Here is an 11,024-nt window from a genome sequence, read left to right as displayed (position 1 = left end):
GCAGCAGTCCTCTCTGCAGCATGCTGGCGGGGACAGACTTTTCAACTCAGGCTGTGGCCGTTCTCTACGTTCTCTAAAGAAAAAAAAAACGTAATGCAATTAACTGATCTAAACTGAGTTTAGTTGGGCTTTAAAGTTCAATTCTAACCAAACGTTTTGTCATAGGACAGGATGTAATGGCAAATTTCAATTTAGACATAGACAGAAGCAAAACTTGAGAAATGCTCTAATCCTTCCCCATGCTATCTAAATCTTTTAATTTTTTGGGATGGATTTAAGCTTTAAAGTACAGCTGGGTTAGTCTACATGTGCTAAATCCTCAGCAGATAGAAAAAGCAGGTGCCTATAGATATGCTCCTACTTTCATATAACTTATAGGGTGGCACAGGACCCCCCAAACCCGAGAGGCTTGGTAATGCAAATTCTGAATATAGTATGGTCCCTTCACCATCTCACTATTGGTCACTTCTGATGCATGGCGTCACTAACCAACAGTGAAATGCAAGAGACAGGAGGGGGTGTGCCAAGTTCAACTTGGCGACCTGAAGTCAGTATTTGCATAACCAAGAGCCTTGGGGCACTCTAGAAGGTATGAAGAGATATCAGTTGGCATTCTTGCTTCTCACATGTGTTAGTGGTTTAAAGTGGACTTTTACCCCCTTTGAATAAATATCACTGCATGCTGATATGAAATCATCTTACACTCATTAGTGAAGTAACCTGTGCCCAAGCATTGCATCCTGGTAAGGTTACATCAGCAGAGCATTGCTGGGGAATCTCATCTGTAATCTCATGAGATATTAGGGAAAGACATTTTCCTCCCCTGAGATGATGTGCATGGTCACGTGTCCTAGTCACGTGTGCCAGAGTTCCAGGAGGTAAAGGGAAATATATGAATCTGTCCTTAGTAAAAATGGCAGCTGTGAGAATCATTGGTAGGAAAGAAAAACAAGGTATGCAAAGAATAAAAAGCCGGCAATTATCTTTAAGTATGTGTTTGTAGATTGTAATTACTAAGCATTTCTAAAGGTGTTTTTGTTGTTATTTTGAAGATATGGGTAAAGTTCCTATTTAACACATTCAGGATTAACTCAGGTGTACTATACATAATCCGCTCTTCTCATATTCAGCATTAGATGACCTAAGGATATGCATATAACACATTGTTATGCTATATACAAAGCCAGTGCAGCCTCCTCTCAGAACATTTTCTCTGGTCCTGATAATCATGATACGGAGCAACTATGTTTGGAACACCTTGCTTTGAACTGAGTAATCGTATCTCACATTCAGCATACAGAACAGACACTTTGAAGTATGTTTCTGTTCCTCAGCATGAAACGCAGAACAGGGCACTTGTTAAAAATCAAGGACAAATGTTTAAGCGTTGCAAAGTGTCCCCAGACATGCCTTGACAGCTCCGATGAAAGTTAAATAGTGAGTACTTTTTGTGTTGTTCTGTATTTACAAGCGTCGTCACCAGGTTGAGGAAGGATAATTGTCCATGCAGATCTCCACAGCCCTGGAATGTATGCTAAAGTATACATTTACTGAGAGCTCTAAACCTGTCCTTGGCACCTACACAACTTGCATTGCATTGTAGCTTTGTTTACTGTATGTAACTACAGACATGACATAATTATTGGCCAGCAATAATGCAGGGTTTAAGAATTTAGGGAGGTCATAAAAATATTGTATTCTTAAAATGTAACATGGGTAATACATTTAATGAGAGCGTTCACTATATTATTTATTGCCATTATGATTATTAGTATTATCATTATTATAAGCCTTTATTTTCATTTTTCTCTACTTTACTAATACAGACTGTTTACTTCCCTGCATGATCGTCCGCAGGCAATTGGAGAAATTACATGTAAATGGCCTGCAAACAGCTGCGGAAGGGGGCAGCTGTTATCTAATGGTACAGAGCCCCTACCGCCCACAGCTGATAATATCTGTCTCACGAAGGAGACTCAGCAATCAGGCCCCATTTGCAGGTGTGAATGGAGCCATAAGGCTCAAGCTGTACAGCAAAAGTGCAGAGTGAGGCAAACTATAAACCTGCCAGGGGGAACTTAAGAAGCCTTAACTCAGAGGCTGATTTATGGTTAATGAGTTTACCATATACAGTAATACCTTGGTTTACGAGCATAATTCGTTCCGGAAGCATGCTTGTTAACCCAACCGCTTGTATATCAAAGTGAATTTCCTCATAGGAAATAATGGGAATTCGTTCCACAACCCAAAAATATTCATAGAAAAATGATTACAATACTGTACTATAATATAATAATGTACAAAATATAAAGACAAATAAACCAATTAGCGGTACCTTCGTGGCTGCTGTGAGGGGGACAAGAGAGGAGGATTATTGTGTAGGACGACTTTCACTATCACTAACGGAATCACTGCTATCTCTTCACTCAATGGAATCTTTTTCATTTCGTGAAACCGTAACAAGGAATCTATCGAATGTGACATTGCATTGTCGTTAAACAGACTCATCGCTCGCACTGCTACAGCCTTATTTGGTGGTGCTTTTCTACAAAATGTTGCTCTTATTGCAAGACATTGCTTGTATATCAAGGCAAAAGTTTTCAGAAATGTTTGCTTGTCTTGCAAAACACTCTCAAACCAAGTTACTTGTAAACCAAGGTATTACTGTACAGTACAATCATCAGAATATAATATTTTGCGATAATTGTCTTTCATGTCTGTTGAGATATGATTAAATATATTTACTGTATAGTCAGAGCTTTTTGGCTGTAAGAAGAATAGTTAAGATGAAACCCTTCTGCTGCTTTGGCCACTTCTCTCCTTTGAGTTGTGCCCTTACTGATTCCAAACTTAGCAAACTGCCTATGGGACCTTATAGCAGGCACCTCCACATACATTCCCTTATGTACAGATATCTCCTACATTGCCTTGGAACCATGGAAGACAGTTTTTTTTTCGCTCCCCCTGCTACCAGGCTTCACTAGTGATGTAAGGCAGGGGTGTCAAACTCAATTTCATCTTGGGCCGCATCAGCATTATGGTTGCCCTCAAAGGGCCGGTTGTATCTGCAAGACTATTTAAATGTCTCTACTCTTTATCATATTAAATAATTGCCTCTGCATTTGATTATTGCTGATTTTAGTAATAACTTAAGTAATAACTAGAAACTTGCTCGGACAAAACCATAAGACCACCAGTAGTCTGCGCACCTCCTTTTCAACTGGCATAAAATTGTATTAATCTCATAATAATTATAGGTAGGTATAAGCCGATACCGAGTACTCGTCCAAATGCCGATTCTGGAACTTCCGGTATCAAGAAGCCGGGTGGCAAGTCATTAGACGGCACCCGGCTTTCTGATTGGCCGGGAAGCTGGAATGCTCCAGGGAGCATGGAGCTGGATTCCGGGCCAATCAGGAAGCTGGGGGGGGTGGGTAATGATTTGCCACCCAGCTTCCTGATTGGTCAGAAAGCTGGCCAATCAGGAAGCTGGGCGGTGGGTCATTACCCACCCCCTGGCTTCCTGAGGGGTGCCAGTGTACTACCTGTACTTCATACAGGGGAGTGCAAGCGGGGGCAATTCAATTTTCCCAAATTACTAGGGAGGAACTTACAATCTAGTGTCCTGATCTCACATGGATACATACAAGGGACAATTTACCTACCAGCATGTCTTTGGAGTTTGGGAGGAAACCGGAGTACCTAGAGGAAACCCATGCAAGCACAGGGAAAACGTGCAAACTCCTTGCAGATAGTGACCTGGCCAAGATACGAACCAGTGACCCCAGTGCTGCAAAGTAGAAGCACAAACCATTACGCCACTGTGCTGCCTAAACACTTTACTAACAATATTGTGATATTGTTTTTTTATTTGGCTTAAAATTAGCACCTATAAAGTCCCAATCATTATAATTGGCAAATTTATAAAAGATTCATAGGAAATGTGGTGCATAGATATTAAGGTTCGGTCACCAGTGTAACTTTTAACTGAATATTTGTAACTATGACCCTGATCTCATCCCATGGCCACCTTCATATGTATGGTTTGTGCAGTCATGTTACTGTCAGTGGGAGGGACTACGTGGCATTACCGTTAAATGATGTTAAGCAAGGGCGCTTAGTAAATGTGGCACATCTGTCCAGAGGGGGATACAGTGCTTGACGTATGGATTACAAGGGATTTAATAGAAGGGATTTATATGGGCAGGATTAACCCTCTAGCGGGTAGAAGAGCTTTTAAAAAGCAGCCACATGACATTTTTAACCAAGATGCTGTCACAAGCTGCAAAAGATGGCTAAATCCATCAGGAGCCTGTGTGTTCAGTTCTAAAGGGCAGGTCACTTGTAGAAGGACATTGAGGGTCTACTGATCCCTCCAGAAGCTTGCTGTATTTGTCAACAGCAGTGCAGTATGGTAGAGAAAGGGTTAGTAGCAGCAGCACCAGCGCAGCATCCTTTGCTCCCTCCCTCCTCAGCTAGCAGAGAATCAGAGTCACCGAGAGAGAGGAGGACAGAGTACACAGCAGATCCAAGCATCCAGGTATGTGACGGGGACCCGTGCACAGGTGAGGAGGGGTGAGGGAGTCTGGGTTCTCTTGGACTCAGTAGGACTGGACAGAAGGACTAGAAATGTATTCTTCTACACATGCCATATACAGTATTCTGCACTTCTTGACCCTCCTGCTAAAGAGAATTCTTGCTCAGTTAACTCTCAGATCATATAGTTTGTACCTGACTGCTAACACTGCAATGCTGAGCTTAACTCTAAAATTGAGCACCCTAACTCCAATATCCTGCATTACTATTATCTTACCACTGCATACAATGTTGTCATACTTAACCATTTCCTTCTGCCTTGAATTCAGTTCTAACATGTTAGACTTTTGTATGTCAGCACTACTTAATCCAGCTCCTAAAACTTGCACAGCCATGCCTAGCCCTTACATACAAAAACTGTAATATCTTAAATCCAACCATTATATTCACCATCGCTATATATGATTCACAGGAGTATACGTTTAGTAAATTCTGGAAGCTGCACTTCAACGTAAAACAATATTTCCTAAAGCAGATAATACATTTTATACTGCCCATCCTAAGCCATTCACAAATTTTAACTTAACTTCTATTGTATATATTGCAGTATAGCAGATAATTATATCCATCAACGCTCCATTTGAACCATTTATATTACAGGTGATCTTATATCTTATATTACGGCAGTTCTAGTGCTTTCCTCCAACATTTTAACAAGCCAATTATACTTCTTAAACCATGTATATTGCATCATTATGAAATCTCTATCCTATAATGTAAGGTATTGTCTGCATTGCCCCTGTACATCATCCACACTTTATTCTATTAGTTTGTCAATTGAAATTAATTTGTCTGCTATGTTTCAAACTCTGTTGAAAGCCTTCTGTATCCTCTACACCTCACATTACAAACCTATAGCCAATAACACTTTATTACGACAGTAGTCAGTAGTTGGTATACATTTTATCTATATCCAACATTCTTCAACTAATCAATTTCTTCAACCTGATGTTTATAAACAACATTTTATCCTTTATTCTTTTGTAATGTATATACTGAACTTGACATATCATACATGTGTGTTTATATTGAAGATTAATCTCTGCAAGGGTCCCCTCCATTCTTGAACTGTGCACATCTTAACCTATCTACTGTTATTCGCAACCTGCTCAGATGTCAGATTCCTTGTTACATGTTAAACTTCAGTTCCTCCTAAGCGTGCTCTTGTCAGTATATCTGTTCCGTGGAACTCACTCTTGTTTCATGAGCCATTACAGAGTGGGAAATAATTGTTTCATCCAAGGTCACAAATGAGGGACAACTCAGAACAGAAGTGGAATTAGGTTTTGCGGCAAGAATGTCAAAGCTGTTGATTCATAACAGTCTTCTTAGACAAGGGGTCAACGTTCCTTTATAGTATAATCTGATAATATACAGCCATGTATGAATCAGCTGTGTACCAGCCAAGCCACTATGGGCTGCTATTTTGCTTTATTGTGTTAATAAATGATCACTTGTGTTTCACGTCCCATAGTGTCATATCCACGTCTTTTATATCATACACATCAATCTTCATTACACAGATATAGTGAATGTGTAAATAGCAGAACCCTGGTGTCATTGCTAGCTAAAGGACAATAATGGTGTTGTATTGTGCTATTGTCTCAGATTTGGGATCTCATTTTTCATCTCCAACTGTGTTCATTTAGTGTCTGTTCAGTTTTTCCACTCTCAATTTTTTTACAGAATGTGCATTTCCTCAACCTTCTTCATTTCAGGGTTCCTTCCCCCCAGTCTTTTCCGATTATCCTACTCACAGATCCCAATCTACCCTCAGTGAGTGAGCCTTTCTTTACACAATGGGGTTGATTTACTAACCTTATAAACACACCACGAACGTGTATACACCTCTGCAGTGTGTTCCCTCCCAGCATGATCTATGGGTGGAATCTAAACACCTTTGTAATGTGTACACACCCAGCAGGTGTGTTGTGCAAAGCCCTGAAGGAATTCCAAGGTGATGTTGGGTAAATTAGCTCTATGTTGTGTTGCTTGCGTTGATGAATGCAAGGAATGTAAATGCATGAGCTAACCATTTTTGTCTAAACTGTGAAGCAGCATTATATATGCATCATGTGCATGATTTTTACATATATGGCATTAGTGGAAATATGCTTTTAGAGACTTTTTGGTTGATAAATACATTTTGCTGTGTGAAAATCACACACACCTGGTGTGTGTGTGTGTTTAGGTTAGTAAATCACCCCCATTGTGTCTTCCCAGTCATTACGGAGTGTTTAACAGCCAACGGCCATCCTGACTGAGTGTCTTCACATCATTGTTCTCGGAGTTGTTTTTTCTCGAGAACATAGTGCAGCAACCCATGGCAACCAGAATAATTTTTATTGATGTCATACTATTACATACTAAAGTAACAGACTGGTAGCTATGGTTATTGCACTGTGTTTTTATTCCTTGCATTGATTTATTGAGTAGGTCGGAGTGTGAAGCATAAGTCTTTCAGTGTCTCACTTGAAGCCATTGCTGTCCTAAGTGCAAGCTTTCCTTCCCTTCCTACCCTTATGGTGGATGCCTTCTCCATCCCTTCAATGAGTGTGCCACGCCAATTATTCGTAAGTGTTTTACACACAGCCAGGAACCAGATACACTAGAGTGTGCCCTTCCATGTCCTTTTCTGTTTCAAATGCGCATGGATTTTCAGAGCAAGTTCTGTTGTGATAGACAGCTGGATAAACAGGACTAAAACAGAGATTCAATGAGTTATTATAAGTGGAGATAGAACAGAAGCCGATAGAAAAAATGTCTTGATTTGTCATTTGTGCACTAGAAAATTGAATGACAGTGAACTGGGGTGGGGGGTAGGATACCATATCATACCTGCAATTGAGATCCAGCCAGTAAGATAGCTAGATAATTCATTTCGGTGGATCTCATGGATACATGTAGAGTTAAAACAAGAAAGTTGATCCCAGAGTAGGAATCTCATCTCCTAATACTGAAACTGTCTTCTCATCCCTTTGAGCGTTTTCATTCTTAGACCCCAATCATAGTTACTCAAGTGTTTAATCATCTCCTTTCCAGTGTATCTTCTGCCTACTCAGTGTCCATACATCCACTTCTTAATAAGCCTTTGTTTTACTGAATGTGTCTTTCTAATCCTTCCCTAATGTCTCTCTCACAGCCAACAGGCATTTTGGATGTGCCTCTCTGCTTGTTTTATTGAGTGTGTCTTCTCAGTGCTTGCCAAGTATTTCACAGATTTTCGATACAGAAACTGGAACTGCTCAAAATGGAACTGCTCAGTGTTTGCAAGACATTTCCAATAAGCTAAAAGATTTCCGCAACCAATGATGAACGCTTATAGGAGCTCATTATAGCTCACAAAGACTCATAGTATGAGTAGTGAGTGCAATGCTAATAGATGCTATAACTCAGAAACTTTTGAGGCCATCCAATCAGCATGTCAACTAGTATTTTTAGAAGAGGAAGTCAGCAAAGGCAGTCTACATATTCTTTCAGCTCTGGTTTTCTTTTAACACAATGCATATCTGGTATGGATGAGCCCTCTGTTCATATATTTAAATTCTTGAGCCTTTAGTGCGTCCTGCCTTCTCACATTAATTAAAATGTAATCACATTATCTGAGTGTGCCATCGGGGCTTCAGTTTATTATGTGTCCCATCAAGCTTGCTTTATACTCATTGAGTTTGTCTTGATCCTCTTAGATTACTATATTATAACTGACAGAATTTACTAAGATTAATTTAAAGCACAACATCCTGATATACATAATGGGTAAGGCAAAAGGCACCGTTCATTGCTACAAAATTTCCAGGCTTCAGAGGTGGAATTAGCTTGGGAAGTAACTCATCACATATTTTCATATTAGACAAGACATCTCCTGGTGACACAAACTACCATCTGCCAATGCATCTGCCCCCTTTCCATCGAAGCCGTCACCCTTCACTCAGGTGTGTCACCATACAAGTGCTCTGATTGTATTATTACAGGGCATCAGTTATCACTTTCCCTCTATCTCCCTCATTTCTTATCTATCTCCCAATATTATTATTCATTGAGTACTTAATCCCTTCTCATTTATTGTGACTCAGATACTTGTCATTATTCCATACTCCTACTCCCTCTGCTCATTTTTTTCCCTCTTTTAAACACTAATCAATTTCATATATTTATTAGATGACACTTGAATCCTGCGTTTCTGATAAAGTCATGTGTACCATACCTGTTCCCTTACCAAAACCCAATTATTATTTTGTTTATTCTTGTTGCAATATGGATCTTTACCCCCCAAAAAAGCTAAACTGAGAAAATAATAATCAGTTATTTGTATGTTTTTTTGCTGTCATCTGACTCAAATACAGAACTTTTCCCTGAGGCTTGAAAAAGCGAGTCTTTATCGAGCAAGACTGCAGAGAGCTTCATTTGATTTTGGAAACATTTCAGTCAGGGCCATTTTGTAAGTATAAGGGTAATTACTATATGCCCTCTGGTCAGGAAACTCACCAAGAGACTTACATGTAATAGAGTTTGGACTGTGTAGTTTAAAAAAAAAAAAGCTATATTTCAGCTATATTATATAGTATACATATATTTATATTGCTAGGGGGACAGGCTCCACTAGTACTGGCAGTGGTAAACCATGCACAAGACAGGGACACCCAGAAACAGTCCAAGCAGATTTTTTGCACTTTTATTCAGCAAGTGCTTTGTAGAGCAAGTCAATAGCATGAAAACAAACAAAGCATCTGCTTGTCTGAGCTACTGACAAAACTCAGCTCAGTTCCTGACTAACAGGGTGCCCCCTAATGGGCTCCACCAAAATGAACAGGCAACACCTATTTAGTATTCTGTCTGCAGGCAGCCTTTTCACCCTGCAGCAGGCTTCCATAGCAGAGAGAGCAAGAATGAGAGAGCCCTGAGGTTCAGTCAGCTCAAATATATAAAGGCTTGTCGACAGATCAGACTAATAATGAGATCTGGCTACCAGGTTCAATGTGGACCTTTGGATGGAAGCCTTATCCCATCCAACACACGTTAAACGTTTGTTTTCAACACATCACACATAAACCCTGGACACGGGTGTATGAGACACATAGGTGACTTACACACCGTCCACAATCCTGCCCACCAGTGCCTCACAATATAAATATCAATATACAGTATATGATCAAGGGGGTACAGACACAGCATCTTTTAGCTCCCTAACAGTAGGCTTGGTTGGATGGGTGATAAGGGAGGGTACTGGGGTGGCAGGAACCTTCTGACCATGGGACAACAGTCAAGCTGTGTGTAGACACAGAGTCCTGTAGCTACCAATCAGAAGGCACAGGCACACACTGACCAATCAAGGATGGATATGCTTCCATGCCTATAGCGGTCAGAAAGAAATGCAATGAAGGAGACTGGCATGATCATCCTGTGTGTAAATGGATTTTATTGCTTTTTAAGAAATCAAAAAGACTTACTAAGAACATTGTTTGAGAAAAATGTATCTAATTCCAAATTTTGTACATTAGGGTTCACATATACTTTAAGGAGAGGAATATTCATTTTGAATGAAATCAACATTCTCTTATGTCATCATCATCATAATACAAAATAATAATTAGTCCTATCCATCTAGCAATACTCAGGAACCTCACCGACTCTAACATTTCTGAGCCCTAACATCTTCTTGAATATGTCTTCTTGAATATAGAAGCAGTCAGATAAACACAAGATACAATTTGTTGGCATATAAACATGAAATATTGGATCAAAAAGGTGCTGGACCCCACTACAGGAATCTTTGCACTGGATCCATTAATATATATTAAACCAGCCTGGGATTTCATGTAAAATATTGTAAAATAAAATATGTTAAATAATGTAAACTCTCCCTGCTGCAAGAGAACAATCTTTGTATCATTTAGAGAATATGAATTTGAAAAGATCTATTGTTGATGTGTTATTGTATACCTACTTGAGTTTAAACTGAATGTTCAATTGGGCTTCACAATCTGAGAACCTAAAAGGGAACCTGTCACCCATTTTTACATTTCAAATGCAAAAGCCCTGCCTAAGAGCAGGCACCAAGCACCAAGGTATCTGTTGTTACCGTGCGGTCAGAGGAGGCAGGTGAGGCAGAGCCTCACCTAGTATTATGGTGGAAAAAGCTGTCAGCTTCAAGTCTGAAGCTGACAGCTTTTTCTCCATTCAGAGCGGCCTGTTACCGGTTACAGAGCAGGGAAAGCCTCCCCGCTGTGTAACCTGTCATAGACGGAGCGCTGCCTGGTAATTACAGGCAGTGCTGCATCCGGCTTTTGACAGGTCGTTAGGTTACACAGCAAAACGCCATTGGTCCAAGCTGTCCAATCAAAAAGAAAAAAACCCACTCGATCTCCCTGTCTCCTCTCTTCCTTTTTCACACTAGCTTGGGGACTGGGTTGGGGGTGGGGCTTCGGTCA

The 11,024-nt window shown here is 40.1% G+C and overlaps 1 protein-coding gene across 1 annotated transcript in view; it reads left to right on the top strand.

Moving 5' to 3' along the window:
• Nucleotides 1-4,325: 4,325 nt before the first annotated feature.
• Nucleotides 4,326-11,024, top strand: part of TMEM91 (transmembrane protein 91) — a 53,308-nt gene continuing 46,609 nt past the window's right edge. Inside the window, exon 1 of the mRNA XM_018556017.1 lies at nt 4,326-4,565. The gene's annotated coding sequence lies outside the window, so the exon portion shown is untranslated. The remainder of the gene's footprint in view (nt 4,566-11,024) is intronic.

Source organism: Nanorana parkeri, unplaced genomic scaffold (genome assembly GCF_000935625.1).
Source record: "Nanorana parkeri isolate BGI_ZX_2015 unplaced genomic scaffold, ASM93562v1 scaffold221, whole genome shotgun sequence".
Classification (NCBI taxonomy): domain Eukaryota; kingdom Metazoa; phylum Chordata; class Amphibia; order Anura; family Dicroglossidae; genus Nanorana; species Nanorana parkeri.
The sequence above is the reverse complement of the archived record's forward strand: the minus strand, read 5'-3'. Positions and strand labels throughout refer to the sequence as shown.